General features: G+C 41.4%; 1 protein-coding gene across 1 annotated transcript in view; it reads right to left on the bottom strand.

Annotated features, from left to right (window-relative positions):
* Positions 1 to 18928, bottom strand: part of LOC119654302 (transient-receptor-potential-like protein) — a 71929-nt gene extending 53001 nt beyond the window's left edge. Inside the window, exon 1 of the mRNA XM_038059608.1 lies at positions 18418 to 18928. The gene's annotated coding sequence lies outside the window, so the exon portion shown is untranslated. The remainder of the gene's footprint in view (positions 1 to 18417) is intronic.
* Positions 18929 to 20030: the final 1102 nt, after the last annotated feature.

Below are 20030 nucleotides of genomic sequence, written 5' to 3'. Positions count from 1 at the left end.
TAGAGGATCCCCTTGTTTTAGACCGTTGTTGATCTTGAATTTGAATGAGTGACCCTGCACTTTTATCTGGTTTCACGCATTGGTCAAAGTCTGCCTAGTCAGTCTTAACAATTTCATCGGGATACCGAATTCTCTCATGGCCTCTCATGTGCGATGAAAAGATGGTGCAACTGATACAGAGAAAGTCTGATCTGTTGCTGATTTGCATGGAGTGAAGCCTCTTTGGTGTGGGGCTATCCGACCTAGCAAGATAGCTAAGAATATCTTATTGATGGTACTTAGCAACGTGATACCTGTATAATTACTGCACTGTGTGATATCCCCCTTTTTATGTATGGGATAGATAATCCCTCGTTGTCAGTCGCCGGGCATTGATTCACTGTCCCACACCTTGAGCATAAGTCATATTTGACCAATTCGGCTGTAATTCCATTAGCTCCTGTGGCTTATAATTTTTAGGCCGTTGCATTACACGGACTGTTTCTTCTATTGGCGGGACCTGCAACTCGACGATGTTCTGGTCGTTGAGCAGTTCATCAAAATACTCAACCCATCGCTTCAATATGCCCACTGTGTCGAAAATCAGATTTCCCTCTTTGTCTCGGCAGGATGAGCATCGAGGTGTATAAGGCTTCATCCTACTGTCTTGTTACTAAAACCTCTGCGCCTGTACTTTTCGAGTTCACAGATCTGTTGGTTCTCCCAGGCTTCATTTTTCTGTCTGTAAAGTCGCTTCTCCACACGCCGGAGTTCATGATAAGACTCTGCGCGTGCCCGCCTTCTTTGGGAATACAACATTACTCGGTAGGCGGCATTCTTCCGTTCCGTTGCTTGCTTACATTCGTCATCGAACCTGTCGTTCCGATTGGTCAATGAGGACGCTCTTCAGGTAAGATATGAAAATCATTTGTTGGTGCTTTATCTCCAGAACATCTGTTAGCTGTGGTTGTTGCGGCATCCATTTCCCACTTACACTTGTTACGGAGGGCTGTATTGTGGATGACTTCAATATTCACTCTCACCATATTGTCAGAGGGGATTTTAGGTGGTGTTTTAATTCAGGCTCGGAGCACTATGTCAACGAGATAGTGATCGGAGTCTATATTGGCCCCCTATATATTTCGACAGTCATGAAGGCTGAGAGTTGGCGACGTTCAATCAGCACGTGGTCAATTTAGTTGAAAGTGGTCCCGTCTGGAGAGGCCCACGTATGTTTGTGGACCGCTTTTCGCACAAACCAAATACTACCAACAACCATTTCGTGTGACACTGCTAACTGAATAATCCGCAGTCCGTTATTGGTATTCTTATGGAAGCTGTTGGAGCCTACGTATCGCCTAAATATGGGCTCCGTCCCTACTTGACTAATTTTGATATCATACATGGGAGAGGCATCGAGGGGCCAGTCAATTGCCTCGTAGAAAGCATCCTTCTCTGACTCTGTAGTCCCCTCTGTAGGAGCGTGAACGTTTATGAGGCTTATATTTCTAAATTCACCTCGCAAACGCAGAGTGCATAGCCATTCGCTTATATTTTCAAAGCCGATAACGGCAGGTTTAATTTTTGGCCGACTAAGAAACTTACTCCGAGCAGATGGCGGCTATAATATATGGTGTAGTGACTCTTCTTCAAGAAACCTGTCCCTGTACATCGCATCTCTTGAAGCGCTGTTACATCAGCCTTATATTGGGAGAGGGAGAGGGTTTTGGCTAGCTGCTGAGCAGCATTCGGTCTGAACAGGAAGCGCACGTTCCGCAAATTGTTATTCCGTTGTCGTTGCCGGATTCGTCGTTTTAGAGTCCATCCTGTCCGGGGCTTCTTTTGTGGCTTCGTAACATCGGTTTTCCGTGTAGGGTTGTCAACCCTACCCAATCCTCAACCCAGAGGACCAGTTGGTACAATTTGTCCCGTTTTTAGGCGCGGAAGATGGATTTTGCGGCATTAATACATCACCATCATCATCACCATCTGAAATTTCATCATATGTCATATGTCGCCCTTACTTTCTCTAAAATGCCCCCCCCCCCCCCCCCCCCTTGGTAGAAAATTTAAGATACGTTCCATGGAACCCGTATTGAACGGTGATTTAAACTTTCCGCATTGCTTCAAAATGCCGGTCGGTGCTGCAGGATTCAGAGCGCAAGCCAGTCTGCTCTTTGTCGATCAAGCTCTCCAGCTGTTCTTTAATACGCGTCAGAATAAATTCTGGGTAATATCTCTGCGTCGGCAAGAAGCACTCAAATACCTCTCTAGTTCCCGCACTCCACGCGAGCGCCGTTGTTCGGATTCTTGACGAATATCACCTTCCTTCACTCACTCGAAAACATTTGAAACTCCAGGATTTATGAATGGCTCTGCTTAGACTGCATAGCTGCGCAGAATACTTCTGCAACGAAACCGTCTTGGGCGTCGACTTAACTTCACTCAGGCCATTTCTGATTACCCAAGGGGCGGAACTTCACCAAATCTTACTTAATTGAAAATCGTGGTCAACTGCTTTTTCATCTCCTAAACTGGTCACCATCACTGCTTACGTCCCTCACATCGAAAGCTTACGCTATAAAGTAGCGACATTTTTGCTATCCGTTGCCGATCTGCTTCCGTCACAAATGCAATGGTGAAATTATTTGTTCTGAACATACTTGCCGTCGCAACGAGCGATATAGCTCTCATATACCAACGTTCATCTTTCCGCGAATACGTTTCCATAGTCAGCCAAGCCTTTTGGTGTCCTACTGGCTCGATACTCATCAATATTCTCGGGCGGATAATTCAATATTTCCAAGTTTCCCAGCGCTAAATGACAGCCGGGTTGAGCCAACGGCTCGTACAGAATCTCGTCGTCGATATAACTGCAACATCCAAACAAAGGTATCAGATCTCATTTGTTACAAACATAAAGAAGGCAACTTCTAGATCTCTAGAAATCCAACTAATCTTATGAAAACTGCTCAAACAGTTTGACTCCGACGAGGAGGTGATGAAATTTGCTAGAATCGACATAACTTTCACCATTATTATTACGGTCACCAAAACGAACCATGAAACATGTATCTTACCTAGGCGCCGTGATTCAATGCTAATCCAACGAATTATAGTAGTCACTACCTGATATGGAAAAAATATCGTTATAATATAAAATGCATCGAAAAGCCATCTTACATTAAGAGGTTAAGGCCCCAGCATTATACAAAAATGTTTGGACCAGCCACTCTTACAAATTCTTCCTGTCATTTATGCGAAATTATCAACACCAGGGAAACATTGCTGGGTACTAAGATGCACGGGCGTTTAAGGACCGCCATCTAGTTCGCAGTGCTTCTTCTTCTATCTCATCTCCAGTACGATGAGAATCCCTATTGGTCTCCTTGCCCCCATATCCTCCTACTTAATTTTCAGAAGTTCGAACATATACACTAGTTATCATCCTAGATGCGTGCGTCTGGTTCTGTGATTTGCTCCCCACACCTATGTGCACATTGCATTCATAAAGTAATATCATTTCTAATAAATCGCTAAATGCAGCAATAACAACGCAGCCGTACCAGGACTCTTCATCTGAAAGGACACTGTCCAGCGTCCATAGATCAGTTTTCCGCATTTAAGCTTAATTTGATGAAAAAAACCTTCCCAAAGTGGATCCATATCCTCCAAGCCCTTCTTCTGAAGGAATTAACTCGGCGAAAGCTATCAGATGTAAATGAACAAATTAAAAATGCTAGATTTGCTCTGCAGCAAAACTTTCCATTTATAACAATTTTCACAGTTTTTCCTAGAATCCGTAAATTTATGGGTTTAGCAAAATTTTAGCTATTTTACTTCATCTTACTGTTTTTCATTATTTTTCAGGACTTTTTTTTAGAGATGAATTTTCTCGTTTTCCTCGAATTTGGCTTATTTTCTTCTTTTTCTTCAGCCTTTGTTCAGTTCACAAGCGGGGTCGACTCGTGGTGATCGGTTCCTCCATTTTCTTTTATCGAAAATCTGATCTAGATGCAATCGCGAGACTTTCAAAAACCCATCCAGCATATCAACCCACCGTTGTTTCGACCGGCCTTTGGCTTATTTCTCATTACACAAAGGTTTACCAAATCCTAATCTAAAAATTCACGTGAAATTTCCATTTGTGAAAATACATGAATCGCTGTAGCAATGAATGCACTTGAGCTATTCGCGCCAAAATGCGGGACTACCAGAGCCATCTACCGGCAGCGTTCAAAAATGCCTAAATTTATACGGTTTTACTAAAATTTGAAAAGCTACTTTGAATATTTATTTTACAAGCTCAATTCCATGCTCAATCATCGATAGAAGAGGAATAATTCTCAACTTATGCTGTATCTAATATTCACATCAATTCAATTAGATTTTAGCTTTTGTATTTAAACTGTTCTAGCTTTGAAAATTGGTGATAAATTACAATTTTCCTCGCCTTTTTTATTCTATTTCTAGTCCGTAACATAGTGTGATTGTGATGCCATATTCTGGACTACTAGATATTATCTAAAAGTGTAAATAATCAAATACTGGCAAGTATTCTCTCATCTAAATACCGATCACATCTAACACTGTTTTTATTTTTTCGTTTCAGCCGCCTTTAAAGTCCAATATACTATTACGTTATGTAATCTAATTCAATTGCTTGGGAGCAAACAAACAATATAACTAAAAAGTCAGTTGGTCCCCCATCTAAATAGTCACCTTCCCAGCAACTCTTCTTTGCGTCCAGAATTATTATCCCGATTTGACTCAGGTGCTCACTAAAAGCTAAGCCAACTTATATCTGACGTTCAGCCTTTACTACAAATCTGTTCCACTTTCTTTGAAACTGGACCGTCCTTGTTTTCCATATGCAGAGGCGTAACTAAATAATTTATCATGATTTTGGTGTACTCACAGAAATACCGGATTGCAATATATATAGTATGCACCTACATGTTTTAAACGCTAGATTGCATTCAAGTAGAAAACTGCTATCGCAATTTAGTTATAGCATCAATTGTTAACAAAACCTTAAAAATGCTACTACTCAACATCATCATCAACGGCGCCGAGGTCACCAATTCGATATCCCTAAAAGCTCTCTGGCGTCCTGACCTACACCATCGCTCCATCTCAGGCAGCGTCTGCCTCCTCTTCTTTTCCTACCATAGATATTGCCCTCATAGGCTTTCCGGGTTGGATCATCCTCATCCATACGGATTAAGTGACCCGCCCACCGTAACCTATTGAGCCAGGTTTTATCCACAACCTGACGTGTCGTGGTATCACTCATAAATTTCCTCATTAAGTAGGCTACAGAACCGTCCATCCTCATGTAGTGGGCCAAAAATTATTCGGAGGATTCTCTTAAAGGCGACCAAGAGTTCGAAATTTTTTTTGCTAAGAACCCAAGTCTTCGAGGAACTTTGTACGTCTCGGGTCGTTGTTCCCATGATGTCGATGTCGTCAGCATAGGCCAGTATCTGGGTTGACCTAAAGAGGATCGTACCCCTTGCATTTACTTCAGCATCACGGATCCCTTTCTCAAGGGCCAGGTTAAAGAGGACGCATGATAGGGCATCCCCTTGTCGTAGACCGTTGTTGATGTCGAATGGTCTTGAAAGTGATCCTGCTTTTATCTGGCCTCGCATATTGGTCATGGTCAGTCTACTCAGTCTTATCAATTTCGTCGGGATACCGAATTCTCTCATGCCGCCGTACAGTTTTGCTCTCGGTGGCTTTAAAGTCGATGAAAAGATGGTGGAACCGATGTACATATTCCAACAGTTTTTCCATCGCTAACCGCAGAGATGAAAATCTGATCTGTGCTGATTTGCCTGGAGTGAAGCCTCTTTAGTATGGGCCAATGATGTTCTGGGCGTGTGGGGCTATCCGGCCTAGCAAGATAGCGGAGAATATCTTATAGACTCAGCAACGTAGTACCTCTATAATTGCCGCATTGGGTGATATCCTGTTTGTCAGTCGTCCAGCAAGGTGATGAACCACCTTGTGTCATTCGTCATCTCCATATTTAACCAATTCGGCTATTCCATCGGCTCCTGGTGACTTATAATTTTTAAGCCGATGAATTGCACGGACTGTTTGTTTTATACTTGGTGGTGGTAGTATTTGTCCGTCGTGCTACTACTACTAGAAACAAATCGTTGATTAGAACGGTGTAGATTGTTTATCCTCTTAACGGATCTGCAACCATGCGGAATAGTATCTTCACTTTCAAATTTCAATTCAAAATTTTTCGTAGGATTATTTCCACCTGCATGGTCCATAAGTTGTGAGAACTGGTTCATGTTGGTCCCTACATCTTTGTTCCAAAGAAACTTCTGATCTAAAATCCCTTCAAGATATTTGAGTTTTTGGATGACTCCCCTCCCCTCATCTCTAGAAAACAAGGGACGTTCAGTTTCTTCATTTTGGAAATTATAACAGCGTTGTTTCATTTGAATTTACTACAAGCCCGTGTCAGAGGAACCAACTGTCAATGAAGCTATTGGCACTTCTTGCTTTTTTCACTAGTTACCATGGTTTCAGTAGTGCACCAGTTTATCTTTCACGATTTTCGTGTTGAAGTATACGCAAAAACAGTTAATTCTCTCCCTTCCAATATTGTCACCTATTCTCCTAGATGTTAAGGGAAGATGATTTTTTGAGTGAGACCAACTCATTCCTTTTAAAAACGCTGCGCAGCCCCGAACTCTCTTTCGCCTGCCAGCTCCTCCCAGTATATTCTCAAGGAGTCTCATTTCTGACTTTTCGCCCTAAAACCTGCTTCCCGATAATGAATTTTTCAACGGATCGACACCTTGAATCCAACCTTGCATCCAATCCAATCCTTAAACTGCTAGTTAAGACGACCACTCGGTTCGTACGGCAAACTGGTAGTAGTCCCAATGCGAATCTGCTGCTCTACTTCTAAAAATGGTGTATACATGAGTACACAGCTGCTTGAAATCCTCCGTAAGGTTGCGCTGATCAAAGCTTCGTCGTGAAAAGGAAATTGGTTGACATGGCGATAGTATAGGTAGCAGAACGTTGGGATTCTGCGATTGTACCTGGCGTCTTAAAAGTGAGCCGTCATCATCTAATGGGTTATGTCCACGAAAGACTTCAAGTCCTAATCTGTCGTTTAATTGGTAAAAGTAGTCAACATCTGTTGCATCAGTTGAGTCGACCAATTTTGCTGTTGTGGTGTGTGATACGCATTCAAGTATTAAATTATTCGAGCTTATAGACTAAAGTGCAGATAATCGCGCTTAAACCCATTACTTCAAGTCATTACAAATTTCTAACCTACACCATGTATAAAACGAGTGACGTTCTTTGCATGTCATATCCGCAAGTCCCGAGCCTAGAAGGTGGAGCTCTACTTAGGTGCTAGTGAATCAGCAAGGTAAACTCTTTTTAAAATAGCTCAGGTGGAATAAATTTTGAGGAAGGTACGGAGGACCGAAAGAGATCATTTTTACAGAATTTTTATTATATTTTATAAGCTACTTGGTTACCGAATTTAGAGGCTTCTAAATGAAGGAAAAAGAATGCGTACCTCTTGACAATGGGTTGACCTATTCTGCAACGTCATTTTTACACGTCCTACTTATTAGCAAAATGTGTTCCTATTGCTTTCATCTTTAATCGAGTCTGTTATCTCGAAAGGAAATTTAGATCCTCTAGTGCCCGTGTCTTTGCGACAGATGCGGTCTTTCCTTCGCCCTTTCCAGAGACCATCTTAAAAGGGAATGCATTTGCTAATATACAGGGTGCGGTAGCATAACTTCCTTTTTTAAAATGCGCGCCACTCAGTTAGTTGATGTCATAGCGGAGCGCTAGTGGTTTCGTTCAAGAGGGGATACTGTAAAGTTTTGTCCCGACACGGTTCAGTCGCCATCATGCGTTGGAATAGTGAGGAGCGTGCCTTTGCCGTTGAGGTTTACTTTTCAAGCGCATGTTCGGTTATTGCAACACAGCGTGCATTTCGGAATCGCTTTAATTTAGCCCAGTTAGCTCCCGTCCCAGACCGCAAATCAATTGTTACATGGGTCACTACATTCAGACAAACTGCAAGTGCGACAAAAGGAAGAACTGGAGTCCCTCGGCCCGTTAGATCACCTGAGAACATTGAAGCAGTGAGAGCATCAATGTTGGGATCGCCACGGCGTTCTGCGCGCAAACACGCATCTGCCCTTGGACTATCCGATCGTTCTGTGAGAAGAATTCTTCGTGATGATCTTCATTTTCATCCCTATAAGATGGCGATAGTGCAGGAACTTTCAGAACGTGACTTCAATTCTCGGATGAACGCGTGTGAACTTCTCTTGATGTCGTTCCCGAGGGTGCTATTGCTTTTTTTTAGCGATGAAGCCCATTTGCATTTGTGTGGGTCGGTTAACAAACAAAACATGCACTACTGGGCTGACACCAACCCTCGAGAATTGCATCAAAAGCCTTTGCATTCACCCAAAGTTACTGTGTGGTGTACAATTTCCTCAGCTGGAATTATTGGTCCCTGGTTTTTTGAGGAAAATGCGGTTACAGTGACAGTGAATTCGGACCGGTATGTAAACATGCTACAGAATTTTTTCCCACGGCTAGAAAATTTGGATTTGGGGGACACTTGGTTCCAACAAGACGGTGCAACAGCACACACTTCAAGAGCATCGATGGCTGTTTTGAGGGGACACTTTCCAGAGCGCCTTATCTCAATTAGAGGCGATTTGGAATGGCCGGCGCGCTCTCCCGATCTGTCCCCTTGTAATTTTTTTCTATGGGGTTTTTTGAAATCCCGTGTTGTGTGAACCGTCCAAGAACCCTACAAGATTTGAAGACCAACATCCAAGAAGAAATTGCCAACATAACACCTGCTATGCTAACAAGAGTCATGACAAGCGCCAGAAATCGGTTTACGCAATGTATGGAGAATGGGGGACGTCACCTAACAGATTTGATCTTCAAAACAATGTAAATAAAAACTTTAGACATGTACCTACATTATAATAAATAAATAAATATTTTGAGTTGATTGTAAATAGGGTAGATTTGAACGCGTCCTAAAAATGCATAATAATTAGTGCCGGCTGTTGAGAAAACAATACGAAAGTCAACCTTTAGTTCAATTTTGCCTAAGTAAATAGTGGATTTGACTATAACGAAAGCTCCCTTTCGAAAAGACGTGCGGAAGGTGACAATTTGGAGAGAGGTGTTCGGGCAGCATGCTAGTTGTCGCAGAAATGCTCCCGAAAGGGAAAACTGGTGAATTAACTAAGAAAAAATAATTGGTGTCCTCTGATTTGACTATAGAACAATTCTATTGTCTTTTAATTCGTAAATGTATTCATTTACGCTCAGAGAATGCTCTCTTTTCTTCGTGAGACCCTTACACCAGGAACTTTATATTCCCATTGATGCAGAAGTCTATTAAATCCTCCGCATCTGGCATTTGCTGCTTCGCTGATGTCCGAAACACCTTGAACTCAACTCCTTCTCCGAATACGTGAGTCAATTTCAGAATTTTATTGTGCTGTGTTAAGGTGTTTTATTAATTAGTCTGACTAGACACATTTTAGAAGACGTTCAGTTCAATGAATTAAATCGCTAATATGGATTAGGAAATTAGACCGCGCTGTCCTCGCTATTGGGTATGGATTTATTGATGGAGGATCTTATTGGTTGATTAAGATTTCTAAGATAATAAATCTTATTACTAAATTTAATTCTAGTTCAATGGATTTTGAATTGGTTTTCTTTTATTTCTTTATTATTTTCTCTTCTTTTTTTTATTATTATTTTAAATATCAATTTTAGCCATTCCAATAATTTATTGTTTTATCATTTTATATTTTTGTTTTGTTCTCATCAATTCTGTTTATTTCTTTGCTTCATTGGATGGAGTAACTTCAATCCAATTCTTATAAAAATATACTTTGTAATGAACTATCTCTAGACGCTTCTGATTTGAGAATTTCCTTTTTCCCTACTCTTCCCTAGCCCCCAAATCTCATTTATACTCTGGAACATCCTCCAATTTCAAGGCCTGAGGATGTCAAGGTAGGGTGGAAACCTCAGAGGCCGGGCCTCACAAAATATCCGAGGCAGGGGAAACGTCGATCGAAGATTTGATCCGTCGTGGATCTTCCTTTGCCATTACGACGTTCAGGTCCGAAGTTTGTGTAAAACAAAACCTTATTAAAATCACTTTACTGTCAGCCCGTCTGTCTGTCTGTCTGTCACGTGCATTTTTATCGATGACGCTTCTACCGATTCACACCAAATTTGGTGGAAAGGTACGAACTATGAACGCTCACGTACACAGTGAGTTACATCATTCTCCGTCGAATTTTAGGGGGCAGGGGCAGTCCCATACGTGCAAAAGGAGGGCGTAAATATTTTCTTTCACCAAATATAATCATGTGGGGTATCAAATGAAAAGTCTTTTCAAACCAGGTCTTAGCTTTGGCATTTGTTGAAAAGGTGGAGAAGGTCGAAAGTGATAATTTCTTTAATGGACCCATTCTCGTAAACTACCCAACCGAAAAGTCTGAAAAAAATCAAAAGGCTGCCACTATATAGCGCCTAGTCTCCGAAGTACCCTGCATACCGATATCCTTTCAAAGAATAACTACAGTTAATACTTACTATCATTTTTAGTAATTGGCTACGAAACTCCCCTTAAGTTCATCCACGTAATGTAGGCTATAATATAGAGTATGATCTTACCAAGTTTGGTGGAAATTGCACTATTACTAGCAAAGTTATGATAGGTCAAAGTTTCCATTTCTTTGCAAGTTCAAGACTTTGAATGTCACTATCTCTTGACAGTGGATATTCTCACATAATATATGCATATATTACGTGCTACTTACTAATGGGACAAATGCACACTCAAATGGCTTTATAAAAGAAATACACAAAATCTTTTATAATTGAAGCCCCTAGCTTCCTGACTTGTTTTATTTTTATTTCCAGGCTTAGCTCGCATGTGTTTGTTTCGTTAGGTGCACGGTAATCTCGCGTTTGTATTTTTCAGGATCCGGTGTGGACACGTTAGAAATCGAAGTGTTTGACAAGCCCTCCTACATTTCTGAGCCTGGCTAGCATAGCGGCATGCAAGCACGTGTCAACGGAACACTTGGATAGAGCTTCAAGATTTGCGGAAGTACCTTTCAATTTCGCCTTCTGTTTTTTAAGTTTCTGGGATAGCCCTTCCCTCTGGGTCGTCTCTGGCCACTCAACCAAATTAGTCATTACAGTCGTTCTATATACATCGCTATTGATTCGTTCCAAAGCTGCCGAAGTGTTATAATTTTCGCAAGATCGGTCGTTAATAAGTTTCAACCTTATTGCAAGCTAAAAGAACTTAGAATTGTCAAGATCTGTCATCACCAGCTTACACAATTATTTAATAGCATTCTCCTTACCTTGGCTACTTTGCCCAATGCTGAAAATTATCACAAGTAAAGATGATGATGAAAGAAGGTAAAAACCCAACGTCTGCCCTTCTTGCTATCAAAACTACTCGATAAATTACTATTATCCAAACTACAACGACGTCTGAACGAAAACGATTACGTTTGAAAATTTGAAGACAAGAGGTCATTTAACTACAGGGTGCATTATAAAAGTAATGCGCATTTACCCGGAAAAACAGATTTCTTCATCCGATTGGTACAGACGCTTAAAATTCTTCAAAATAGTCTCCTGCTGCATCGATACACCGGCAGAGATGATTCTGACACGCCTGGAAAGCACCCTGAAACTCCTCGACTGGAATGTCTGACAGGAACCTTGTAACTTGGGCTTGAATGTTCTCTACGGGCTCCAGTGCTTTTCCTTCAGCTCTTTTTTTTTAGTCAGGGGATCAAAAAACAGTTACATAGAGCCAAGTCAGGGCTGTAAGGAAGCTGTGGCACCACGGCGGTTTTATTCTGGGTCAGGAAGTTGATAACGACCAAGGCCCTGTGGCTGAGGGCATTGTCGTGGTAGAGCTTGGAAACATCTTTGATATCAGGCCGGACGCGTGTGACCCGTTGTTTCAATCCCTTGAGCAACTCCAGGTAAAAGGCTGCGGTGACAGTTGACTTGCGGTGCAAACTGAAACTAGACGATCCTTCTGACGTCGACGAAGAAAATCGACATTGGTTTGATGGTCATGGCCGTTTTTTTGGGTTTGAGAAAAGATTGTGCGTAAAGGCCTTGCGCCACCTTCTGTACTGAGATCTCTAAATGCATCCCTCCTTAAAGGCCTCTTGAAGCATTTGATAAGTTTCCGTTGCTTGATACTTGATAGCGTACGGCTGGTCCAATGAGCGCATTACGCAGTGACACAATGGAAAAACAGATTTCGCGCAAAGACACCTCCTAGCACTCCTACTGCTCAGAGCAAACTGAGACAAAGCGCTTTTGTAAGGGCAGAACCCCCTCCACAACCTCCAGGCGGTCTGATGGCGCTGTTATGTATGGTTGCGTCATAATAAAACAATACCCATTACTTTCATAATGCACCCTGTACTCTGGAAAGGCGTTACATTTCATATGCACGTTGAAGATGCCAAAGCCGATTTTTTAGAAGGACTCTCCCCGAAGTGCCACTGCTAAGAATTTCAAAGCTCTCACACAATCACAATAATAGAACTTGCCACACAGAATGACCAATTTAGGCATTTCTTTCCGGGAACTCATTAACAGGATAGCCAAAAATATAATCCCAATGCAAAATTGATAGCATGTGGTTTTAATATTCATTTACAAATACGAAATAAGGCTGCAATTGCAAGTACTAGGCATGGAATACGCGTAAATCATTTCTATAAATCGCATAAAATTGGATTCCAGGCGCGATGTGAACCGGTGACCCATAAACCCAATTCACTACAATCACCACTGAAAATACCACGGGGTGCGATCTTTTGGAGAAAACTGCGACATGGTCACAAATTGGATTAAAGCATTTTGCTGTGTTATCCATTTAGTGTACCCATGAAAAAAAATCGAGGAGGCAATTTATAAGAGACTGCCTCCCCCGTGTTTTATTGCATTCATTGAATTTGCCCATAAATATGTGGACGATACCACTAATTTCCAGTACAAAGGAAAATTTATTTAATTTAATAAGAAGTATATTTCGTTTGAGGTAACCAATGAACATTTTATTGGAGGAGCATTACCTGCATTTCATATAACAGTAGGCCTAGAAATCCAAAGTTAAAAGTTAAGATACAAATTGGCATCTCTAAAATTAGCATGAATCCGTTTATGAAGGGTCCAGTAGAAGGTTATCGAAAGCCAGTTCAGGTATATTCTACGGGTTCATTATAGCCAGTTTACTCATCATGTCCTCGCTGGATGCAACTTCCCCAGTACTGAAAGCAACTCCACAATGATAAAAGGAGAACTTTCATCCTTCGCATGAGAAAATTGGGCTTTACATCATCTTTCCATTTTACGTTCATAGTTTGTGATAATGGAAGCATAAGTGACAAATAGTTGGCAGTAGCGAGTTCGCATTTCTGTGGCCCCTCTCCTTTACTACGTTCAGAATCATTTAGCCAAAGTCCATCTGTGATGAGAGCAGACAAATGTTGTGGTGCATTAAAGTCCTCCACGTCCTCAAAATAAGTCACCAATCCGCATGGTTTAACTACTTTGTGATTTAAAATTTTGTTCATAGGTAGCGGTGAGGAAGACGAGGCAGCAATCCTATCGGCCAAACCAAAACCAAATGACCGAAGAGAACCTACATAGTGGTGGCATTGGGAGACGCTGTATTCATATTGGTTTTTGATGCAGTAGACAAATGTTCCAAAGGCTTAATCAGGGCGATCAGACCCGAGTAGAACTAGGACTCATCTAAAGTGGCAATAGTTCACGAAACCTTACCATAGCATCCGGAATAGCCCCTTAATTCACATGTTTCAGGAGAATTTCTGTTGCATATGCGTTCAACTCGGCGTTGCGGATGACTCTCTATTGGGGGTTTCATGGGGGTTATGGTTGCGTTCAAGTGAACAAAGACCTTCGAGCCTCAAATTTCGTGTTCCGTTCCAACACGGGTGCCGTACTTTATATAATTCAGTAGAGATTTTGGTAGGTTTTTCATACACCCGTATGAATGCTGAGCCATGTACTTAGTATAGACTGATACCGTTGGACTTGTTCCAGCGACGCTCTGATTGTGATCACAGAATAAATCCATGTCTTAAGAAGGCCGTGGGTTTAGATCCGCCGTAAATCCATAGAGACGTAAGTGTGCTTTAAAATCGAAAACCAAAAGTTTCAGCTTCAGGGCTGCATGTATCCACATTAAGTCATCTCTCACATATTAAAGGTGACAAAGGCACATTACATACACAATGAGTACCATTGAGTTCTCGCCTTCCTAAAAATTTTTGGTATGACACAGTTAAGTCCTCTTCTTTTTTTAAACCGTATTTTTTTTTCCTATTCTATTTAGCCATAATTCTTAGACCTGTCAACCATTAATCACACAGTTAAACCTACTTCGACTTTTAATTTGAAAATTAAAAAATCTTTGCCCAGTTCTTAATAATAATAATAATCGTTGGCGCAACAATTCATATTGGATCAGGGCCTTGAAGTGTGTTAGAGCACTTCATTCAAGACCGTAACGGTACACTTGGAGGCAATGTGGTCAGCATTGCGCTCGCCCGAGATTATTACCCTGATTTGACTTAGGTACTCATTCACAGCTGAGTCGACCGGTATCCGACGTCAAATCACGATACAAATCCCTCTGCCACCAGCGAGATTTGAACCGCTCAGCTATCCGGACACACTAGTTTTGATACTCACTTTTAAAATTGCAGACACAGATTGACTGTTGTAAGGCTGGAAGAGAGGGTGGGATTCTCCGAGCGCGCAGTTTTCTCAGCGGCCGAGAATAGAAATTTCAACAGAAAAAAAGCTGCCCACAGAATTTTCACCCCAGAGATGAATAATTTTCGCCGCGGGGCTGGATATCCTTTCTATGGCCCTGACCTTTGTAGTGGGGACAAATGACAATAAGGATATGTATGTCGAATATTCTAATAAAGCTTAAATAGCCGACAATGCTCTCAGTATACAAGGAAACTGCATGATCAAGAGGATTTCGCTCTTCTATTGTATTTAGCTGGGACGACCTCAGGCTCGCCTTGTCTGTCACGACATGCAACCTTATTGATTGGAGGGTCTATTATGGAGCCCTTTTTAAGGTTTTGTGTAAAGCAAAACCTTCTGAGTGAAATTAAGCGGTGTTTCCAACGATTAATTAATTGAAATAATAAAAACTTGTTGTTTCTTTTTCGTTGGTGTGGATATTTATTCTTGCAAATACCGATATTTCGGGAACCACTTGTTCCCTTCATTAGTGCTAACAACCAACGGAAAAGAAACAACAAGTTTTTATTATTTCAAGCAAAACCTTATTAAAATCGTTTTACTGCCTGTCTGTCTGTCCATCTGTTTTTTTATGGATGGAGGTGGAAATCTTACAAAGAGACTGCCGCACCAAGTTGCAGTTTCTAAGTTCCTCCTGTATACTTTCGATTGAGGAGTTCACCATACACCAGTTTCCCTCCGACTTCAACATTTCCCCGACGATATTCTGCGAGCTTAGGTTGGTTTCCAGGGAGTCTTGCAGACTCCACCTCTCTGAGTAAAATCGTGGACAGTGAAACATAACTTGCTCCGGGTCCGCAGGTGCGCAAAATTGATTGAATTGATGTTAGCGTCGATCAGCCCTCCAGGTATTTGATAACCGGTTTCGAAGTGATGATGTGGCCAGCAACACGAATATTAACTGTATTCTTCTTTCTACAGTTGGTTATCAAGACCGCCTCCGTCTTTTGTTCCGCAAGGTCAAACTGAACCATCTCCAGCCACGCTTTTATGGCGCTAATTGTTTCGTTGGCATACACTTCAACGTCTTCAAGTTGTTTTGCGACGACAACCACAGCTAGATCATTTGCGAAACCGATTATCGTGGCCTCCTTTGGCGCAGGAAGGACAAGGACCTCATTATATAATACATCACGTTCCACAGGAGACGACAAAGCACTGAGCCCTGTGATGACGGTGTACTGCTTAGCTTCCTCATCCGTATCATATCAAAGTGTTCTCTCCGGGTGGTAAATTTTCAGCAGCTTAGTCAAATAACTAAGTACACCCATTTTAGCCAGCGAGTTTTTTATTAACTCGCAGCTAACGGAATTGAACGCATTTTTGATGTCGCGTCGAGCGTCCCCCGGTTCGGCAAATACCTTCAGCCTCAAAAAGGAGACCCATTTGGGCCCGCCCCGAACATTGAGCTTCAAGAAGTGCTCTCGTCGCTACAGGACTTCAAAGAGGTGGATTCAGCGGCCTCCGAGAAGCATCCATCCTAATGACAATCTGTGAATATGCCTCGATATCCCTGCGGGTATCGTGAAGCTGGAGTCGGCCACAGTTCCGAAGCCGCAGCCGTAATGTCAGTCAGAGGTATTACTTCAGGCCACCGCGCAAACCTGTCGATAATTAGGAGGTAATACTCGTATCTGCGCGAGTCAGTAATGTCGAGCTGGATGGTGTGGAAGCGCTTGATCAACTGAGGCAACACGCCTACTTCCTTTTTAACGTGCTTGTTGATTTTGCGCTGCTAGCACGTGATGCACTGTCTGGCCCACGCGTTTAGGTCTTTCTTCATGGACGGCCAGAAGTATTTTTTAGTGACCAACCGGTTCGTCGTCCTGACACCTGGGTGCGCAAAATCGTGCACTGCGTGAAATACTTCCTTGCGAAAGTCGACCGGAATGAATGCCCTAGGTCCATTATTTGAGGTCTCACACACTAACTGTACTGTATTTTGACTTATAAAAGACATCCTGGTTTATTGGCTACTACTAAGGATCCAATCCGCCTTCCTAAAACAACAAGAGTGAAGGTTTCACTTGGTCAAATTGTTTTATTTTCGTAGCCATGAACTCAAGGGCTACTTAACTCTAAGTACAAAGATCTTAACAGCTAAAAAATTGGTTTTACCGCCAACCGCATCCACTATTTTAGGCTTGTTGATGGAGTCAATTCCCTCACTTATTTTTTCAAGCTGCGGTAACACCAAATAATGGATACCCACCTCTGGGCATCGAAAGCAGGCAATGGTACCCTGAGTTACATAAAGCTTTAATTAACCCGAAAATTGACCTGCAGGAAGGTAAGCCTTTCCTCCGAAGAATGACACTTTACTTAATTTGATCCTATTTTGTTTATATTTCCACTTTAGAACCTAAATTGGAATTGAGCAAAAAGATCACCCGCTCACTGTGTCCTGATGTTGAAAACTATTGTACATACTTCTGCCTGCAACTTTCGCTTTCAAAGTTCTCAAGGAAAAGGAAAGTTCTTCGCAAGGGAGGCTCAGAAAAGCGAGACAATTTCCTTATCAATGCAGCCATGCACTGTAACAGAAAAAGAAGCTAAAAAAACGGAATAACTATCATCAAAGGATTATGAAAACCAACCAAAGAATATTGTAGAAAATCCAAGGAACGAAGAATATTTGGCATTTTCTGAAGATTACCAGGTCAAGGGACCCATTATGTATCCAAGGCGTTCAGAGGTGAACGCATATCAGCTTCGCAACAATTAATACCAGATGGTCACATTCTGCATTAATATTCAGTCTCTGAACAGCCAGACTATCTCGTTACTGCCTGGAGTGTTTATGATAATTAAGAAGAGAGTGATGCCTTTGCGCCTGGTCTGTGGGATTTATAATATGAAAGGTAATCAACATATGTAAAACCACGATTTCAACAAAGCTACTATCCCACATTGGGCGCTATCCTGAAATTTTCAAATATGAAGCTTTCATTCAACATGTTTTCGAGATTGATGTGATCAAAATTATACTTCTTTGATTGAAAATGTCCTATAAATCACATGTTCGTTATTTTACAATTCAACTTATATCTGAGAACAAGAAAGAGTAGAGTTTAGCAGCTACCTTGTAACAAAACAATCAAGACAATCACTCCAAAGAGTGGGTGATCTTCGAATAGACATCATCAGTATCATTCCCGGGTCTTATCCATGACATAATTTAATCAATCAACTTATCAGAACTAATCAATCTCCGCAAACCCAATGCAGGTAAATCTAATAATTCTACTCAGACTACCCTAATAAAACCACAAAACACCATTAAAGAAAGTCCTACTTGGGTTAACTTATAAAACGTCACACAAATTATCAGATAATCAACTTCCATTTCAACGAAAGCCTACTTCATCGCAAACGGCAAACCATCATACTTAAGTTGAGATATGAACTTCATCACCCGCGGAAACATCCTTAAAGTTTAAACCCACGAAAATCCTGTTAAGATAATGGCAAGGATGCTCTCTCCCTTAAAATCTCCCACGATACACAGCGATAACGAAATAAACTTACAGAACGCGAAAGTTTGTGTTCCTCCGAACAACAGCTGCAGCTCCTTCCAACTTCAAGCCTTCAAACTTGATGATTTATGATAAGGACATTTAATTATTCATTTCGGAAAATCAAAAGTTCGACGACACTCAAATGAGCAGCGAGAGCAACACAATGACACAATTTTTGATTATGAATTTGATTTGTTATTTATGGATTGTAATTTCACTCTGCCCAGACGGATTTGATTTACTGGCATAGACCTTGGTTGGATTAGGCACTGTAATTTCTCTTAAGTTCCAATAAAAACTGCCAACCAGACTGGGCTGAAAACGCACAAAATCTTATCCGTTTCGGAACACAGAAAGACGGTCTCAACAGAACAGGATGACAAGAAACGCTTTTGAAATTCGGTTAAACCACGCTTCGAGTATCCTTGCGATTCCCTTCGGACACAATTTGGACGTTTTAAACAATATTGACAATGTATCCCGCACGCGAACTCATAGCCGTCCCGAAATGATAGAAAGGACTTACTTGAGACGCTCGCATGAAATTGGTTTTTATACCACATATTGATTTCAGTGCTAATTAAATTACAGCGTAAAAATGGGGATTACGTGTTTCCACACGGTGAAATAATATCCGAGCAATGGTAAAAGCAGCAACAAGACGTAGGGAAACTGCAAATGTATGGAGGCATACGTACTGCAAACGGAATCAAGTAGGAGCCGACTTTATTCCGGGTCGCAAGAATAAAAGTCGAACAAGAAGAAAACAGTCTTTTGCATACGAGCAATGTATGGAAAATTGGAAATGACAACGTGCTTTGCTAAATATTTAAGTACTTAAGCTAGTTTGAAAATGCAATTGAGTCTATAAATACATGCGACGCCTGGACAGCACTTAAATTTCACACGTAACAAGCTAACTTTGTCAATTTCTTTAAATTTGCACTTAGCTCCACGCACTACTTTAATAATGGTCAGTTCTAGAAGTATGCCCAAGGTGACAACAACAGGTAAAGATTGTGCAACATACTCCAATCTCGCTATATCGATAATATGTAATCCTCAACAAAATGAAGAAAGCCCTAGTAAAGATTGGCCACTAGTCTTACCACTACAACTGCATTATCTATGAAAATACTTGCTGTAATCGGGGGCGATAATTATGAATGGGCAAAACTGAGGATGCTGCAAGAATTTTATCGAAATATTCATTGTTATTCAATTCCAGCCCTCACCTACCAACTGATAGATTATCCGTTAAAGCTCAACATACAGGACCAGTTTGAAGGGTCAACTGAACGCAGTTCTTTCCAAACCTTCCAGTGAACCTGGAATAAGCTCTCCCAGCTATGAGGCATCCCTTTACTTGATGAGTTGACAAATAATCTGCCTTAAATTAACATCAAATAATAGGAAGAATAACGATGAAGCCCTCCTTCTTTGCTTTTAGTCAAATTCAAATGGATGAGCCAAGAGTTTTCCTCCCCTCTTTCCAGTCCTCGTTTTTCTTGTATGTTGGTTATCCTTGCGGCTTGCGTCACTTCATCGTAGAATGTCCAAAGATAAAAGAGAGGCAGAGCCTCTAGACAGCAGTTATTAAAGGGCACGGCTTGTCCCCGGCAT

This window comes from Hermetia illucens, chromosome 4 (genome assembly GCF_905115235.1).
Source record: "Hermetia illucens chromosome 4, iHerIll2.2.curated.20191125, whole genome shotgun sequence".
Lineage (NCBI taxonomy): Eukaryota > Metazoa > Arthropoda > Insecta > Diptera > Stratiomyidae > Hermetia > Hermetia illucens.
Note: the sequence above shows the minus strand (reverse complement) of the source record. Positions and strands in the feature narration are given on the sequence as shown.